A 21,187-nucleotide genomic window follows, 5' to 3' on the forward strand; every position below is an offset into this window, starting at 1 on the left:
ATTAATTTTGTGGGGACACAAATAATCAGACCATAACAAGAGGTGATTTTTTTTTTTAGTGGAAAGCATGTTAAGCATGAATATGAACATATAACATGATATAATTTAAAAAAAAAACATTCAAATAGAAATGTCCAGGAGTGAGTTCACAATAGAGTGGTATATTTAAGTGAAAGTTGTGTGGAGATCATGTGGGAGTCTTCAGAATAAAAATAATGAACATGGCTGCACTCTCTGAGGAAGTGAATGTGGGGACAAAAAGAATAGAGGGCAGGAATGAATCCAGGCAGCTTTTCAGGATTCCTCAAACAACTTTTCTCTGACTAGGGGGAAGAAGCAAGAAAAAGAAAAGGTAAGGGAGCGAGAGTTTGCTGAGCCATGTTTCCCATGTATGTACCTGTCAGAAAGCTTTATCAGAATTATTATTTTGCAAACCATAAGACTTCCCAGAGAGGCAAGCTATTATCCTTGTAGGAGAAAGCATGATTTCAGAAGCAGAGAGAGGGAGAGAGAGAGAGAGAGAGAGAGAGAGAGAGAGAGAGAGAACGCCAACAGAAGCAGAGAGAGGGAGAGAGAGAGAGAGAGAGAGAGAATGCCAAACTTCAAGAATTTAAAGAAAAACAGAATTGGTCTTTTCTGTTACTTTTAAAATTAAGAAAAATAATTCAGTGAATGCTACAGTTTCTCAGTGCTGGTACCTTTTAAATACACCAAAAAATAGCACTGCTGCTAGTTTTACTTGAGAACTTTCCCTCAGATGCTAAGATTTCCCCTTCCTTCAACATCTAAAAACATTTTTAGCCTTCTCCATCACCACCCTGAGTCCTATGCAAAATATCACCACCAAAAGTCACCTGGACTAGGAATTTGCTATGAGAAGACAAACAGATGAAAACACCCATCTGAGACTGGACAACATTTATACAAGACATAGTAACCAGGGAAAATTGAGAAATTTCGTCAGCCATTTGCCTACCTGCTCTCTGTGGTGCCAAGTATCACTGATGATGGTATAACCGAGCAATTTATATCAATGTCCCTTATCCCCAGTGTGCATGAGAAGGATCCCTTTGGGGACAGTGACCAGATGGACAATATTTTACAGAATTTCTTTTGGGAGCGCCAAATTAAAGTTATAACCTTTATCTGATATGGGTTTTTTAAATATACCTTTCATAAATAAAGGGGAGTGTTATAACAATGGGGATATAAGTTACATAAGGGTTGATTTCTGTGACTTGTTTTTAACCACAAACTCCCTATGTTCCTTAGACAAGGAAAGAGTGGGGTGGGGTAAGAATGATAAACTAATATTTATTTTATGCCTAACACACACCTGTATCTGTTTATATATTCTAAGTTGATCTCCCTTTCCTTAGCAATGCTACAGGCTGATCATAATAATCCACTAAAAGTACAAATAATTTTATAAAAAAGGTAAATAATATTTATACACAAGGTATAGTAAATATTTAAAAGGTAATAGCTAGGGGCGCCTGGGTGGCGCAGTCGGTTAAGCGTCCGACTTCAGCCAGGTCACGATCTCGCGGTCCGTGAGTTCGAGCCCCGCGTCAGGCTCTGGGCTAATGGCTCAGAGCCTGAAGCCTGTTTCTGATTCTGTGTCTCCCTCTCTCTCTGCCCCTCCCCCATTCATGCTCTGTCTCTCTCTGTCCCAAAAATAAATAAAAATGTTAAAAAAAAAAAAAAGGTAATAGCTAGTATTAGAGTATAGGCAGTGATGCACTAGTAAGTAGACTCTCTGAAGGAAAAAATTAACCTTCATTTATAGTATTTGTCAATTTCTATGGTACAAATACCATCAAAATGGCATATTTCAAGCTACCACTGTGATATCACTGCACATGGAGTTGAGAAGAGATGCAGAATTAGCTCTCACAAGCCAGTATGAGCCAGTGCTGTGTTATTGCAGGTACAGGGAAATGGACACACTTACACATGATTGGTACCACATCCTTTTTGCATGCTATGTCAGCAAGAGTCAACATTACAAAAGCAAATAGAATTTTATGGGCTAGTTCATCATCAAGGTATTTAAACATGGAAATTCTTATAGAACAGCTCAAGATATCGAAGGCGATGTCTAGCTATACCCAATGGAGCTGTTTTTTGCAGCTTTGTTTGTAATAATGAGGCTGAATGGATCAAAAAATGGCTGTATAAATTTCATCATACTTCTACTAAAAAGAACAATTATTTTAACAAGAAAAAATAATTATTATAAGAAAAGAAGCAAATAAGAAGAGAAGAGAGAAATCTGGAAGGATACAATGTTTCTCAGGAAAGATATGGGGGAATAAGGTGTTATGGGAGTCTCAGATTTACTCTATATTTCTATATTATTTGAATTTTTAAAATAATCATTTGTCAAAAAAAATGGAGCTAATAATAGCAATACTTAATCAGAGCCTTAGTGAGAATCAAAAAATACTTAATACATTATAAAAAATGTTAGCTGTGTTATTTATTTCTTTATGTCTCATATTCTTTTATCCTATAATTTTTTAAATCCTATAATCTTTTATCCTACAATTATAAAAAAATTTAGCTATCATATATATCATATAAATTATAAAAATCCTAAACTCATTAACCTAATTTTTAATTCCTTCAGTGATGTGCTGACCAACACTGGTTCATGAAAAAATCTGCATTTTAGATTTTTAAAAATTTTGTAAGCCAGTAGTTACACACAGCCATTATTATAAATAAAATTACATAAATATATAAATAGTGCTGAAGTTAAAATTGGTTTTAGTTTAATTAATTAATGTGTATGAGGGTAAGATATAGTTTAACAAATCACATATTAAATTTAATGGTCATAATTTTAATGGAAAAAGAGACAATTGAGATGCAACTCCATTGGTCATGGTTGAATTGCAACCATAGGTTGGCTAACGGATACAAATGTTATTTACTTTATTGGCCTACGTGTGGCCCAAAAATTTATACTTCATGAAAACAGGTTGGGTAAAAAACATAATAATGTAAGAAAAAAATGCTAGAATAAAAATGACTAAATAAAAATATTTTACATAAATATGTTGAAATTTAATTTAAAACTTTCCTTCATACCCCTGAGAAAACATAGTAAGGAAAAGCCAAAGTGTTAAGGTTTCAACTACTGAGTATAAAACTGATGAGTTGACTAACATAAAGAACAAATTTTAAATCCTTTCAGATCTCATATGACACTGAAGATACAAGGATGAGAAAGACACGTTATCCCAGCCTTCAAAGGGCTTTCTAATGTAGTGAACAGGAGATCTGATAAATTCTACACTAGGATATGAACAACATGCTAAGGAAGTGTTAAAAGTCCCCCTGAGAGGCTAGGAGCGCCTGGGTGGCTCAGTAGGTTAAGTGTCCAACTTGGGCTCAGGTCATGATTCTCATGGTTCCTGCATTCAAGCCCTGCATTGGGCTCTGTGCTGACAGCTCTGTGCTTCAGATTCTGTGTCTCCTTCCCTCTCTGTCCCTCAACCACTCACACTCTGTTTCTTTCTCAAAAATAAATAAACATAATTTTTTTAAGTGTTCCCCTGAGAGGCGAGGCTTAACCTTCCTACATAAATGACAAAATATGTTTTAAATTAAAAAAATGTTTTTGGTAATCTGAAGACAATGATACTCTGTCTAGAGTCATAAGGGAAAGGGAAACAATCCTTATCTGCTCAAATGACAGAAAGCTACAAAGCCATCTTATTCTCATGAAAACATCTATATTAAAAGTTTTCTTTCTGAAAATGTAGAAACACTCTTCTGCAAACTTACATATACTAGGTGATTACCTATTTTTTTTCTAATTTATATTTGAGAGAGAGAGAGTGTGTGAGCTGGGAGGAGGGCAGAGAGAGAGAGAGAGACAGAGAGAGAGAGAGAGAGAGAGAGAGAGAGAGAGACAGGAAACCTTAAGCAGGCTTCCACGCTCAGTGTGGAGCCTGATGTGAAATGTGAAGCTTCATCCCACAACCCCGGGATCGTGACGTGAGCTGAATTTAAGAGTCTGACACTTAACTGACTGAGCCACTCAGGTGCCCCAATTACCTTTTCTCTTTTTAACCTGTTATGATTTTGGAAATTCAACAGTGTCAATTTCTAAAATCTAATGATCCCTCTTCTTGCTAGAAATTATTGAGTCAAGTTGCTTTTGAAAATGACAAAGTGCTACATTTAAAAAAGAAAGCATGATTATTATTTTTTGAAAAGTGATAGTTTTCAAAGAATAAATAAATAAATAAATAAATAAATCCCTGAATGTTCTAAGTATTTGAGACTTCTAGACTAACCTCTTAGTTAAGAGCACATGCTTATTCCAGAGGGAAATATAAGTACTGACTTGGTGTAAATCAACAGAAAGAGTTACACAAACTGATGAGTGGAATTAAACAGTGTTTCTAAATTGAAGGAAATAATTCAACGCTAAGTTGATATTCTATATTTTAAAGTCTTATTGTAAGGCATGCTGGCAAATATATTCTGTATACTCCACGCCAAAAGCACCTCCTCACAATTCTGACGTAAAATAATGCTATTGTATCAGAATATAAGACACATGAAGCCAGAAATTTCTAATCTTACTTACTATTTTACTAATATTAAATATTATTGTATTAATATTTTTAAAAGAATTTTAATGTTTATTTATTTTTGAGATAGAGACAGAGCGTGAGCAGGGGAGAGGCAGAGGGAGAGGGGTAAATACAGAAGCCAAAGCAGATTCCAGGCTCTGAGCTGTCAGCACAGAGCCCAACGTGGGGCTTGAACCCACGAACCACAAGATCAAGACCTGAGCCAAAGTCAGATGCTTAACCAACTGAGCCACCAGGAGCCCCTTTATTAATATTTCTATCTTTTATTTATTTTTATCATTATTTATTCATCTGTTATTTATTTATATCTTTTATTTACATAATTTATCCCTTGAACATAGAGCAACATCTACCACATGGTAAGAAATAAAATATTTACAAAATAAATAAATTAATGAATAAAACATGGATGATAAAAAGAAGTATAAAATTCTATGATCACTACAAATAGCCACATTTCCAGGAATAAATTACATCTACTGTAATGTAATTAACCAGCCAGATAATCAAGCAGAATTCAGGAATAAATTACATCTACTATAATGTAATTAACTAACTAGATAATCTAGCAGATAAAGAATTCCAGTTACTGGCTTCACATTTTCTTTAAAATAAATATGACATCAACAAACACAGTGTCTATGCATTTATTATGGAGAATTAGCTGAGCAAATTTGAGTTTTAGTTCTGTGGAACTCACATTCCAGAAGAGTATCAAGACTTGGAAACAAAACCTTCATTGTCTTTGGTTTAATGTCCTACTATTAAGGAACTTGAATATCTGTTAACAATCCTTTCCTTATTTCTTTAACAAAGGGAACAAAAACAAAATACTATCAGTATATGGATAGTTGTCAAATACATGCTACTTTCAAAAACTAGCTCTATATTTTCCAAATTATAATTATCAAAAGTCCATCAAAAAAAGAAGAAAAACCAAGGAATCACTGAAGTATTAATTAGTAAAAGTTCATTGAGTATACACCAAAAAGACAGTTTGCAAGCCAGGAACATGCAAACCAAATCATGAAATGATGCTCAGAGGTACTTTATAAAGTGTGAAGGCAGTGAGTGTTTATTCTTTACAGTGCTTGGTTACAATACTAGATTTTCCTGGGGCCCCTGGGTGGCTCAGTCAGTTGGGTGGCCCACTACGGCTCAACTCATGATCTTGAGGTCTGTGAGTTTGAGCCCCGCATCGGGCTCTGTGCTGACAGCTCAGAGCCTGGAGCCTGCTTCCGATTCTGTGCCTCCCTCTCTCTCTGCTCCTTTCCTGCTTGGTCTCTGTCTCTGTCTCTCTCTCAAAAATAGTAAACATTAAAAAATTACTAGATTTTCCTTAAAAGAAAAGGAATTGGTTACTGGTTACCTCATATCAATTTTGGGTAACTATTTAAGTTTCACTTAGGATTTCAGAGGCATAAGCAAGAGGTGACCCAGGTCAAGTTAATCTCATTTGTCTTGCAAAATAAGCTAAATTAAGCTTCGCTTGTATGACTAACTGGTTTTGTCTGCTCAGGGAATTTTCAAATCCGGTCTTCATTTACGTTTGATTACAACATAATGTTATGTTCACTCTTTCTTCATTTTTCACAATTTTTATAACCTGTTCCTTTACCTTTCTTTTGAATTTCTCCTTTCTTCTCTTCTCCATCTTCCTGCACAAAAGTATAGAATATATTCCTTTTGCAATTCAGGTTTCTGTCTGGACCACATTTACAGGTGAGGGACATAAGCTCTTGGCCAGATTTTACCATCCGTGTCTCCAAGAAAAGAAAAATATATTCTTTGTGAGTGATTGTGATATGCAGCCGGAAAATGACTTTTAGTTAAGGTTTCTCCCTTTAAAAGCCTTCTAGAAGAATAAACATATCCAAACATTCTGCACAGAATCAAGATCAGATTCATTATCTATAAATTGCTCCTGTTAGAGCTCTGTGGAATCTCAGCCATGAATAACTCTGCTGATTGTCATTTATAAACTTCCCAACTGCCTTTTTGTGTGGTTATAATTTTTCCCTTCAGGTTTCTTTTCCTGTTCTGTTTCACTCAGATCATAGCATGACCTGCTAAAAGAAAAGGCACATATACTAAGGACAGTCCAAACCGAGACTCCTTATCATTAACTTTCTCAGACGGAATTTTATGTTTGGGTCTTCCAAATATGAGTGACACATGGATGAGCAATCTTGCAGATGATTCTGTCTCCCAACTTTGGAGCCATCCCAACAAATAAGTGGAAGTGGAAGGAAAGCAAATCTTCCTTACTTTCCCTGGTCCAAATTCCTTACTCACACCATCAGTAGCATGATAACTGGTCATTTTCTCTTCTTAAATTTGGGGGTCATTTTTAATCAGAATGTTAATACTGGAACACTAAGCTTTTATCACTCTTATTAATCTTTAAAAAATAATGCATAGCTTCTTAAAAATATAATTGCATGCTGTTTTTATTTCAATTTATTTTATTAGATTTTCCTATCATCTACCTACCTTGGGTTTAATTTGCTCATTTTTCTACCTTTTTTTTACTGTAAAAACATCTTTTTTTCTAAAATAGGCATTAAAATCTCTAAACTTCTCACTAAACACTGCTTTAAATATACCCCACAGATTCTTAAATATTGTGCTTTAGTGTTTATGCAGTTCAAATATTTCTAATTTTCTTTGGGTTTCATTAGTCTGTGGGTCATTTACAAGTTTGTTGACTAAACTGCAAATAGGGATTTTAGGAGAGATCTATTCTCATTGTACTCTGTTAATTCCCATGAGAAAACCCTCATGGAAATTAACACAATGCTTTTAAATTTTTCAAGACATTTCTAAACATTTCCAGTCTTTTGTGATGAACGCTCTTCATAGATCGGAAGGAAAAAAATCCGCAGTTTTAAAGGTTTTGTATAAAACTGTTTTACAGATTAATTTGGTTGCCATAGTATTTCAAGTCTTATGTATCCTTTCTCTCTACATGTTCTAGCAAGTTATGAGAGGAAACTTTAAATGTTTGCAGATTTGTCTTGTTATTTCTTTTAGTTTTATCAGTTTATGCTTCATGTATTTCAAGTTTTGCTACTAGTTGCACACACATTTCAGATTGTTGTATTTTCTTAATGGACAGACTTTAAAAAGTAATTATGAAAAGGCCTCTTTATCTAAGATAATATGCTTAATACTGAATACTTTTTGGATGTTAGTATAGCATCTCTGTCTTGTGGATATATCCATGCTTTAATTATAGAGTACAATCTAGTAATATCCCTTTATACTACTTACTTTCTCTTTTCCCTTGTTTAGTAATTTCTTTCATACAGACGTTGGAAAATATTATTTTTCTCCATGTGTTTATTAATTCTTTTTTTGTAATTTTAATGCTTAATTTCTCTATGCTGAATACTGATCGGGCAATTTCCTCATTATATCTTCCAAATCACTGATTCTCTTGAATTATACCTACCTAACCTCTTATTTATGCTCTCCTAATCATTCTTTAAATTTATTTAAATTACTATTTTTATTAGTACTATTTTTTCCCTAAGGAAGCCGATTTTTTTGTCTTGTTTTTGGTAGTGATGTTTTGTAGTTTATTTTATTTATTCCTTCTACTAATGGTTTCTTTCATATTTATTATCTCAAGTTCTTGGGAGTAATATACTTCTCATTGTCACATCTGCTTGAGTCTGCCTCTTATTTCCACAGTGTATTATTATGATTTTTCTTTGGGGGATAATTTTTAGTAGACTTTCCACACCATAAATCACCAAAGTCAGAAGTGATCTTCTTGAACTGTTAAAGTATTTGCTTCTAACAAGTCCCCCAGCTATAACATCAACCAGTAAACAATATTTATAATACTCATTATGGGGATACTCACACTATATAGGTAATATGTTTTCCAAATCAACTTCATTGAAGTGCAATTTACATAAAATAAACTAAATCCAGTTTAAGGAGATGTAATGAGTTGGATAAATGGATTTCTGTCATTCAAAAAGTTTTCCTTATTTCCCTTTCCATTCAATTCCCAACCCATCCACAACTAAGAAACCACAGATATGCCTTCTATAATTATAATTTAATTTTTTTCTTATCTACAGTTTCAAGTAGAAATAACGTTTCAGATTAAAAGAGCATGACTCTTTTATGGCTGCCTTGTTTTGATCAGCATAATATTTTGAGGGTCATTCATGTTGTATTTGTCATTAGTTTGTACATTTATATTCCTGAGTAGTATTTCATTCACTGAATACACCACAATTTGATTATCCATTCACTCACTGATGGACATGTGCATTGTTTCCAGTATGGGGCTATAATGAATAAAGCTGTTAGGAAAGATTGTTGTTTAAGTTCTTGTATATGCATATGTTTTCATTTTTCTTGGATTGGCTCTAAGATTGAAAATTCTGGGGCATGTGATGACTATGTTTAATTTTATCAGAAACTGCCACGCAGTTTTCTTGGCGGTTGTATGATTTTTTTTTTATTACTAATAGAAAAACATTAGTCATAGAAATGTCTCAGAGTTCTACTTGTTCCTCAATAACAACTGGTATTGACAGTCATTTTAATTTTAGCCATCTCATTGGCTATGTAGAAATATCTCATTTGGAAACTGTATTTTTTAAATAAAGGATAGAGCAGTTTTATGTACCCTCTCCACCCCAATTCCTTTGTAACCATTTTTTAGAGCATATCTCTCCCCCTACCTCCAGCCCCTGACAAGTGACCTGTTTTCTGTTCTTACAAGAGCTTTACTTTTCCAGAACATCATATAAATAGATTCACACATTATGCAGCCTTTCTTTTACTTAGCATAAGGCATTAAGATCAATTCATCATATTACGTGTGTTAGTAGTTGGTTCTTTTATTACTGAGTGATGTTTGATTTTATGAATGAACCACAAACTATTCTGCCATTCACCAAATGGGGGGATATTTATGTTGTTTCCAGTTTTAGGTAGTTATAAATAAATTATGTGTTTATTGACCATCCATTGAATGCCCAGGCTCACCAACTCATTCATGTTCAAGTTAGGACACCGTTGAGGAACAATGAGACTTTGAACTTAAAATAGAGACATTTGGCTGGACACAGGCAAAACTGAAAATCTGCCCCTCTCCCCCCCCCCCCCCATTGAGCCTTCCTTGTCAATGGAAGCAGCTTTGTTTCCTCTGCCTAAAGAGACTTAAAAACTCCTGTCAAAAATAGCGCATGAGAAACAGCTGTAAGCGATATTGTACAAATGTCATTCTCAAAATAATGACCAAAAAAACCCCCCCAAAACAAAATACCAATGTTTTTCATGGTTGGGCATGGTCTCTTGTTGAACCCTATCCTAGATGAAATTCAGATCAGAAAGGTGTTAAGACCACTGTATAACTGGAAATACTCTACAATGTGTCACGTTTGAGGAGTTTAGGCTTTATTCCCTACCTTGGTTCTTATACATTACTGGCATAGCATTTGGGAAAGTAATCATAGCTTTTAGGTAGTGAAAGGGTCATGACAGCTCAAATTCCTCTTATTACTGTCTCATCACATACTCTAACCACATCATTTTCTTGACTAGTTGTTCTGTTTTGTGCTAAATCACTAAATCTAGGGCACTGCTGTCTCAGGTGGGCAACTGCAGTTCATTTATCTGGCCTGCTACAGCTGAATACATAATGATGTCCGTTTCTATTCTCTCCTGGCCCCTTCTTCAACGAAGAGCCTAAAGAGACTGTCTACATATTTAGGAACAAAAGTTCTTTTTGTAATGTTGCAGAGATAAAGAAGGCAGAGAAAACAGGAATTGGGCTCCAGTGACCAAGATTCAAAAACTCAGCTTTACCTCCATGTTGGGCAATAAGCCAAAGTTTCTCCACAATTTGAGATAAACATGGTAATATCTACCGTATTCTATCACTTTGAATAGTAAACAGATAGTGCCTGTACCAGTATGTAGCCCAAACAGTGATCACTTATTAATTAAAACTATATGCACTGAGAAAAGTGGAGTATGAATCTGGGTTTTCCTATACATCTTTCATTCCTTTCTTCATACTGTCATTTCCATTTTAAATTAAAATTCACTTTTTACAGACAAATATTCAGTATTTATTAGCTTTTTATTCCAGGTATAGATTTTGTCAAAAAAGGCACAACATCTAAACCATGTCTAATACATATTAGAATTTCAAGAAATATCTTATCGAAGAATGAATGATTTTAAATTTTTTATTCTTTTTTTTAGGGGCACCTGGGTGGTTCAGGTGGTTAAGTGCTGGACTCTTGGTTTCGGCTCAGGTCATGACCTCACTGTTTGTGAGTTCCAGCCCCAGGCTGGGCTCTGCACTGACAGTGCTGAGTCTGTTCCAAATTTTCATTCTCTCTCTCTCTCTCTCTCTCAAAATAAATAAATACACTTTAGAAAAGAAAAAAATATTTTTTAATGTTTTTGTGAGAGAGTGAGTGTGACCAGAGGAGGCTCAGAGAAGGAGGGGGGCAGAGGATCCAACGCAGGCTCCATGCTGACTGCAGAGAGTCCGACGTAGGGCTCAAACTCACGAACTATGAGATCATGACCTGAGCTGAAATCAAGAGCTGGATGCTTAACCGAATGAACCACCCAGGTGCCCCAATCTTTGCTATTTTTTTTAAGTTTATTTATTTATCTTTTAAGAGAGAGAAAGCCTAAGCAGGGGATGGGCAGAGAGAGAGGGAGAAAGAGAGAAACCCAAGCAGTCCCTCCACTATTATCACAGAACCCCACGCAGGGCTCGAACTCATGAATCATGAGATCATGACCTGAGCCAGAGTCTGACACTTAAGTGACTGAGCCAACCAGGTGCCCCAAAGAATGAATGAATTTAGAGAAGTGTAATGTCTTTTCTTTAATTTTAAGTCAACTCTGGGGGGTGGGGGGAGGAAAACAACAACCGTTTTCACTGAAATGCAGGGGAAGGGGGAAGGTAAAACAAGGAATGAAATTATACATGGGGGAGTATTGGGAGGAGGTAGTGGGTGAGCAAGAAAACTGAGCTACTCTTGAGTAAGAGAAGGAAAAGCTGTAACATACTGATAGATGAGGTACTGGAATCAGCCTCATAGTGTTCAGATTAAAATGGCCAAGTCTTACTGGAGGGGTCAAGAACAAAGAAGGTCTTTTTGTTTGGTCACATTCATGGCAGTTTTTAATCTATTATTCTGCATGATTTTAAAGCTCCCTTAAAAGTTATTCTATAATTGAGTTATTTAAAATGAATTTTGTAAAAAGTAAATATAAAAAATAAAATAAAATAAAATAAAATAAAATAAAATAAAATAAAATAAAAATAAAATAAAAGGAATTTTGTTTTGTAGACTCTTAGAAATTTGCAATATAATTACCTTGTAGGTGATGGTAGAGAGAGTCTGGGTTGTGGATCACAGAGCCTTGGAAATTTCTAATTTCATTTCCTGATACAAAGTTAGAGATTCTGGCACTGAATGATGTTACCATTTTAAGTACTGAATGGCTGTATTAAACAAAAAGGGTGAGGTGGTCTTTACAAATGCCTGGCCTAATTCCCCTGCTGGAATTTTCTGTTAAATTTTTTTTGTTAAAAGAATAATTTAGCATTTTTTACAGATTCAAAATAATGGGTCAAACACGATTTTTACTATGAGAGTTACTATAACCCTGGAACAATAGGAAATACATATTAATTCTAAATGTTTACTTCTTAAGCCAGTTTCTTTCTTTTATCTTCATTTTCAGAACTCAAAGTCACTGAAATTATAATTTAAATCCTGATATATTTCAATGTGATTATTACAATTTACTTTGCATGAGCTAGAAATCTGAGTATAAAAGAAACACTTGAAAAACTCCAATCAAGAAAAGATCAGTGATGGGAGGTGAACATATAAATTTCTTATCAAAACTGTTAAAATACTACACTGGATGACTGAATTAATATCTTTAAAAACAACGACAGTCAAAACACGTCTGTGCTTATTCAATACAGAAGAGAAATTAGTTAAGAATGAATTAAAAGTGAATGTGAATAATGAAATTAGTTAATGATGAATTAAAAGTTAATGAAATTCTACCTTTTTAGAAATGCTTAATAGATTTCATATTTGGAAAATTCTATATGATAATAGTAGATATTGATTTCAAATGTGCAATTTTAATGACACTTTACCAAATATTGCTAACTAGGTATCATATTCTAAAAGATATGTTTAAGTTAATGTGGTATTACTATGCCAGCAAAATCTTTATCTTCCTTACAAGAAGTTTTTAGGTCTCTTTTTCCCGGTGGTTAAGCCTCTGGGGAAACTAAGCAAGGAATTAATATTGAGAGATTTCTTGCAGATGTAGGTTTCAGCATTTTATCCTCCCTCCACACTGATGACCCCATGTTAGAGCAACCCTTCATAATCCCTCTGTAGTTACATGCCTATAAACTAAGCCAAGAGAAACAATCTTTTCATTTTGGGAAAATAACTTTTCTGCATCTGGGAATCCATATGTAAGTTTACAAAGTCAAGTTTGGATGGGAAATTTAAGAGAAGAATTGTGATTCTTTAAGGTAGACTTTCCCTTCTTGAAAAATGGGAAAAGTAGTTACAATTAAGTTTATAAAGGAGTTTTTTCAGACAGAGAACTTTCATTAATTACAATGAAATATCGATAAAATAACAGACAAGGGACTGAGAATGGAAGGAAGTAGGGAAGTAGGCCAAGAGCCAGGTAATTAATGTAGGACCCTGTGTGCCATGCTGAGGACTGGTTTTCCTGCTGAGCGAAAAGGGGCAGTCATTGGAGGATTTTAAGCAAAGGATTGTTGTGATTGTAATATTCCTAAGCTGTGTCTTAAAAGGATCAATCGACAGTCTATGGAGAAAACAAACCCACTGCTCACACAGTCTGGGTGATGATGGCCCGCACCACAAGGGGGAGCCCTGAAGATGATGCACAGGCGCTAATCCTGATTATGTTTTTAAGGTATGGCTTTGATGCTAGATCCATAGGGTTGTACTAAAGTGTCTCAGTACCTACTGAGAGAGTTTACGAAGCAACTATATTATGCTTTTTGTAAGTGGGTGATGAATTTAACTTCCAATATTTAGATCAAATTGATGCTTATTATGTGTTTTTAATGGGATGTTGCATATCAGATCAGTTACCTGTGACAAGAGTGCTTAGTTCAACTTTCACAAATTCCCTAAAATATTAAAATAGTGCAATCCAAGAGTACAGATGACCACAAAGGAGAAAGAAAAAGCAAATACATGATGCATTTCTAGCACCTCTCAACATACTAAAAATTATTTTTAAAAAAGAAAAAAATGCATAAGAAGAAATATAGTTTAAGAAATAGTCTTAGGGGCGCCTGGGTGGCACAGTCGGTTAAGCGTCCGACTTCGGCTCAGGTCATGACCTCGCGGTCCGTGGGTTAGAGCCCCGCGTCGGGCTCTGGGCTGATGGCTCAGAGCCTGGAGCCTGTTTCCAATTCTATGTCTCCCTCTCTCTCTGCCCCTAGCCCGTTCATGCTTTGTCTCTCTCTGCCCCAAAAATAAATAAACGTTGAAAAAAAATTAAAAAAAAAAAGAAATAGTCTTAGAAAAAAATTAGATTTCTAGCAAAATCACTCTTTTGATGCTAAACATGTAAACCATTTTCAAGAAGGAATAGATCCTTAAGATTTTAAATGAGTAACCATCACCTTAGAAAAACCCTGTGAAGTGTGGATTTTTACGGTGAATATCTATGCCAAGAAAACTAAAGAAATGGACTCTCCTACCCTTAGATCATAGACAAACCACTCCAATAGACAGATGTGACTTATCACTTTCCAGCAAACATCTGGCAGGTACATAAAAGTGAAGAGGTGCTGAGATTCCCCCTTCCTTTGTGGGAAGAATAAACTAAATACGGTCTGCTCTGAAAATTGATAGATTGATAACCCTATAGTCAATCAAGCAGGATATGTTTGGAAAGCAAGCCAATAACGCGATCCTGATAGTCACTCACAAATATTATGTTCTGCATGACCAATCTAAAAGCATAATTTAGGGAGATCCTGTTTACTTATCAAAGCAACAAATATTCTTTTGAATGTGATAAGGTGGTAGACACACCAAGATGATTAACACAAGACTTCTGCACAGGAGAGTAAATGATTCACTGCAATACAACATGAAAAGTGTTATGAGAGTTGTAGTCATTAGGACTCCTCACACACTTCACACACACCCATTCTCACCTTGTAACCACATTGTGAGGATTGTACTTTCCCATTCCCTTTGAAATTAGCAGAGGCCATTTGAGATGCTTTGGTCAATGAATGTGAATAGACTTGTTTTGATCATTTCTGGTTAGAAGTTCAACAAGCCAGGCCAGAATCCACCATGTCCCTTTTTTCCTGCCACAGTGATTGTAAGGGCACAGCTCCAACTGCAGCCTCCAGCACCTGGGTTCCTCAATACCTATATTAAGCAGAGCCCCCGTGCCAACCTCCACCAGCTATGTAATGTGCCAATGAGTTAATAACTATTGTTTTAAGAATTCACAGAGACAGAGAAATGGTGCTACGAGAAATCAGAACACTGTCATTATCCAGACTAAAGACTTGAAGGAAAACATGTTAGAGTATGAGGGCTCTGAGTTGAGGCTGAAAAATTAGGAGGCGTAACATGAATGGAAAGGATGTTGGCCTTAGGTGAACCATACAGAAAAGAGAGAGTTATATACTCAAAGAACCATACATAATTCGCCGTGAATGGAGGATGAGCATCAAGAAATAATAATAATAAATAATACTAGAAAGGCATGCAAAGATCAATTCATGATGGGCCTCTTTTCATAAGCTTATTTTCAGGTACTCATTTTTTCTGAGACTATTAACTACTGAAAGCATGCAAAAAGGTCCAAAATATGAAGAAACACTATATACCTGCCACCCAGCTTAAAAATTAAACTAAAAAATACATTTAAAGTACCCTAAATACAAAATCTTTCATTCACCTTCTCCTCCTCATCACTATAGGTAACAATTATCCCGGTTTTGGAAATAACCTGGTGCAACTTTCAAGTAAGGGATGTCTTTTTTTAACGTCTATTTATTTTGAGAGAGAGAGAGAGAGAGAGGGCAAGTGTGAGAGGAGGAGGTGCAGAGACAGAGGGAGAGAGAAAGAATCACAAGCAGGCTCCACACTGTCAGCTCAGAGCCCCACATGGCTAAACCCTGAGATCATGACCTAAACTGAAATCAAGAGTTGGATGCTTAACCAACTGAGCCACCCAGGTGCCCCTCAAGTGAGGGATGTCTTAACGTTACCTTACATCGCTGGCAATACTGGGCAATGTCTAGAGACATTTTTTGGTTGTCAGATCTATAAGTGAATGCTACACATACAGGAGGTAGAGATCACAGATGCCGCTAAACATCCAACAATGATTCATGTCAAAATCTTAATAACACTGAGGTTGGGAAACCTGTCCTATATTTAGGGAAGGTGGGAGTTCCACAACCCCTTCACCTTTCATCACAAAGGTGGTTAATTCACTGCAATCCTTGGGCTCTCAATGCCAACCTGATCCCAGTGCTGAAAGCATTAAAAGGAAATTTTTTTATGGATGCCAGGTGTTAAAATTCTGTTTAAAAATAATAATAATAAACAGGGGCATCGCTGCTCAGTTACAATTAGAACATCGATAAATACTCATTGCTCATAATGTCCCTTTGGCATTAGAACATGATATGATAAATGGTCACATAGTTAATTATTTCACTACAGCTTCAACATTTAAAATACAGTTTTGGAAGCAATTAATCCAAAGTGGATTCGCGTTTGGGCAGGATTGTGATAAATAAAATGTCAACATCTTTGGCATAGAAATATAACTGCTCTCAGCACAGGTAGGCTCTCCTGTACCATGAATAGCCTGCATTCTTTATCTTTCTCATTTCTGTTATTGTCGACATTATAAAAAGCAATGAGCATTGTTCAGACAAAACAAAACAAAAACAAACTTAATTTTCCTGATCCAGCAGTTGAAATTGATTTCTCTTTTATTTCCAAAGTAATGTTTTCATGACTCCTTATTAAAAAGACGAATACCTGGGTCAAAATGTGTGTGTCTACATCATATACATCTGTGGAATACATCTCATTTATCTTCTATTACTTCTCAGTGCACTTGGTCTGTCCTCCCTCTAACACGTTTCTCCTCCATATTACCAGTTACCATAAATATGAACACAGAGCTCCAAGATGTTAGTAATATATTTCAAAACCGTGAATTTCACTCCCTTGCCAGTAGGCTAGAAGACTTAGTGGGGCACATAAAATTATTTTCTTCCTGGCACCAGGCTAACCATCCAGTTTTATCTCCAGTTAGTTTCTTTTCTTACCCTCTCTGCTTCAACTATACTCAAGAGTTGCCATTCTTGAACAAAGACAAAAATTTATTAATTCATTTTCAAGACCCAGCCCAATTATCAGCTCTTTTCTGCATTGCGCCTCTGTTTCCTTACCAAAGTTTGGTCTCTTTCTTCTCTACATTCCATTAGTTCTGTGTTACAGAGTTTATTAGATCTTTACAACTATGATACTAACTACTGCTTTATTTTGACTTCAGGTCTCTCTTCATCACTGTGATCTCCCCCAGACACTGTGGCCAGATCCTATTCCCCTTTGTAGCACAAGAACCTAGCCATTTTGTGGCTTATGATTAGTCTTCCAACAATGGTTTTTGGAATAACTTAATAAATACTTCCAAATCACTGATTTCATTTTGGCAACATTATTAACTTTCACCCAAGCATCTATTACTGGGGGGAGGGAGGGGTGTGGGAAACTGATGGTCAGTCTACTTGTTTTTATGGCATTGGTGTGGTCATCACAAGAACAGACAAGAAGAACACCCAAGGATTCAGATAACACAAGCCAGTGTACCCTCTGCCTGTATAACTGGTACCTCGATTACCAAATGGGTACCATCGGATAGAAATCATGTCCAATCTAAAAGCTATCATTTTAATTTATGGAGACTACCACCTTATCTTTTTCTTTTCTTCTCTGCAATTGTTGTACAGTAATTTTAATGTATTAACATGTTGCCTTTGGTGCATGAGCAGCTCACTATAGGAGGGATATAAATAATTTCGAATGTGAGTGGTTATTATTATTCCATGAATGTTTTAGAAAGCATTAACAGTAAGTGAATGTTGATAGAAAGGGTGTATGCATTTTAGCCATTTAATATATTTGTAATACGCATTAGAAGTGGCATAAAAAAAGCTATCAATATTGAATAAATGTTTTAGCAACATACATTATAAATTTTAAGTGACTGGCATAAAATATGCATAACACATGGTACTTATTAGTAGTCTTAGACAGTTCCTTTTTAAGAAACCATTAATATTGTGATGACCTTAGATATACAGTAATAGGCTTTAGAGAGAGCCATCCATTAAGCCATTCTAAATTTAACTAAGACAGAGTAAATTCCGTAATTACAGATGTTCCTCCACACATAAACATGGACTGAAGAGAATTTTTAGATGGAAAAATATCTTCTGTGCAATAGATGGGAACCTCAAAGTGATGCAAGAAAATCTCTGGTCCTTAACTTCTATCCTTTGTCTTCAGCGTCATCATTTGCTCAGTATCTACAATATCCCTTTCTACCTTTTTTCCCCTTTTTTGTATCCTAATCTAAACAAGATAATTTTTTTTGCCTACTCTAGTCACAGAGGAAGCTCTCTGGGAATTAGAGTCCGTCAAATATAAGTTCAGATTCCAGCTTGCCCACATCTTGCCACAAGTGTAACCTCCACAAATTACAAAGCCTCATTAGACCTCCACTCCCTTAGCTGTAAAATGGGGACACAACACTACTGCGGTATCAGAAATGTTTAAGTAGTAAATGGAACTGCCTAGCATGCCTTAGTTTAGTGACTGTTCAATAAATGAATGATTGCTATTATCTTATTGTTCCTTTATTTATTAATTATTTTGTATACTAAATCAAGCCTCTAAGGACATGTTTCCAAACTGAACACAATTTTATGATTCATATTTTCCCATGACATAACAAGATGGAATTAATTTCTGATTTTAACATTTTGCTCATTTATATACAAATTACCATTGTTGAAACAACATGGGTTAACAGATTACTCTCTAGAGCTGTACCATCTCATACATTAGCTTCCAGGCAAATCTGGCAACTAAGCATGTGAAATGTGCCTCGCCCAAATTGAGGTATCTGTGAATGTATCATACATATAAGATTACAAAAATTCGGCAGGGAAGAAAAAAAAGAAAATATCTCATTCTTGTATTTGTTACAGAATGAAAAGATAATTTTATGGATATAGTGAAATAAGATATAGTATTAAAATTACTTCCATCTGCTTTTTAAAACTTTTTTTTTAAAGGTGCTTTCTAGGAAAGTAAAATTTTATAGATCGATTAAAAATTTCCAGAACACTAAAAATCAATTTCTAGAAAATTAAACATGTAAAAATCATGTCTTGATTGGTCTGCTCTAGAGCCCTTGATGAAGTGGTAATCTCCGGAAGGTAGACCAGAGGACATGATGCAATCATACATTTGTCTGGAAGCAACCTGAACACTCACCCACTCCAACAAGCCATGACCAACGGCTCAGGTCATGATTTCACGGTTCGTGGGTTCGAGCCCTGCGTTGGGCTCTGTGTTGACAGCTCATGGCCTGGAGCCTGCTTTGGATTCTCTGTCTCCCTCCATCTCTGCCCCTCCTCCATACACTCTCTCTCCCAAAAATAAATGAACATTTTTTTAAAAAAGAGAGATATATTGTAGTAGAGAAAGAAAATGAAGGGATGGGCTGTGATTTAAACTCAGATCGATTCTAAAGTCTACATTCTTCAGCATTAAGCAATATTGTATTTAAAAGGTATAGGCTGGAATATCTAAGTAACTCCTTAGAAAAATTTAATGACAGGAAACTCAATATCTCTTGCAATGCTCCCTCAATTTTCTTTTACTAGAAAAATTACAAACATTAAAAAAAAGAGATCAAAACAAAATCCCTATGAATCCTTCATCTAGCTTCAACAACCACCCACATGTAACATAATTGTTTGCATCCCCACCCCCATGTTTGCTTATGCATTTTCAACAAAATCCTAGATGTCATGGCATTTCATTCCTAAGTATTTCACTATACATCTAAAACCACTGTAGAATTTCCTTACCAAACCACATGGCACTATTATGAAAAATACAATTAATCATGACTTCTCAAAATCATCTAATATTTGTTCACATAAATCGCCCTGACTACCTAGAAATGTCTTTTTAATAATCAATTTATCTTAATCGGAATCCAACTACGTACTGCTCATTATGTTTGTTGTTATGTGTCTTAAGTATCTTTAGGTTCTTTTTAATCTATACCAGTCTCTGTCTATCTCTGTCTCTGTCTCCTCTCTCCCCTCTCCTCTCTCCCTCTGTCTCTCTCTCTCTCTGTCTCTTTTGGTTATGACATTGACTTGCTTAAAGTAATTCAGCAGTTATCTTGCAGAATGTCTATATTCTAGACTTGGGTGATTTTTCTTGTGGTAGCAATCACCCATTCTCCTTGTCTTACTATTCTCTGTTATCTACTGAACATAGAAAGTTAAATCTAAGGACCTGATTAGATTTCAGCTCATTATTTTCCTTTGGCCTGAACAGGTAGTCTGTCAACTCATACTATATCACATCAGAAGATTTGTAAATTTTTATTGTCTCAGTTTACTTGATGTATAAATGAGCAAGGAATTCAAGTCTGGACTGCCTGATCCCTTATATTGTAATTTCCCTAATCACCTCTACATTTATTGATTTTATCATCTGGGATCAATCACAATTCAGTCAAAACACCAAGCCACCCTTTCTATTACGGTACTAATGACAGGCAAAGGATTTGACCTGTGCAAATGAGGGGAAAGCCAGAAAGGCCAGAGTCTGGAAGGGATGTGTCAGGATGAAAGAAACAATTGGTAACCCATCTTCATGAAATTTTGCAACAGGAATGTCAGAGAAGCCAAGTGTGGACAGACACTGAAGCTGGATCAAAAGGGGCCTTTGAGAGAGGCAGGTGGACTCTCTGAGACACCATGCTTCTCCAGCATCCACATCTATGATCGGCAGCTCAACATCTTTTGGTGAGACTGGGGTCACAGTTGATCCCCAGGCCAGCACTTAGGAAAATAAGCTGAATGCACAGCAAAGGAGAATGAGGATATGGGTGGTCGGCCAGACACATCGCATTGGTCTGTCGCCATGTCTACTTACACTGAACCCTCTGAAATGTATAGTTTTTGCTTCAAATTGCCTTCTAAATGTTGGGCAAATGACCTCTTTGAATCAAAACTCTAATGTGCACCCCTACAAAAAGGGAACTCTAGTAAGTGTAATTCTTGGCCTTAGCCATGTTGACATAACAAACTCCAGCACACTATTGATGGTATTTAATTAAGGGTTGTAAAACTGTGATTTTCTAATTCTATAATTCTACAGTATAATTCTTCATTTCTTCTGAATGCATTACTTCAAATC

Source organism: Herpailurus yagouaroundi, unplaced genomic scaffold, assembly GCF_014898765.1.
Source record: "Herpailurus yagouaroundi ecotype Mexico unplaced genomic scaffold, PumYag 189, whole genome shotgun sequence".
NCBI lineage: Eukaryota > Metazoa > Chordata > Mammalia > Carnivora > Felidae > Herpailurus > Herpailurus yagouaroundi.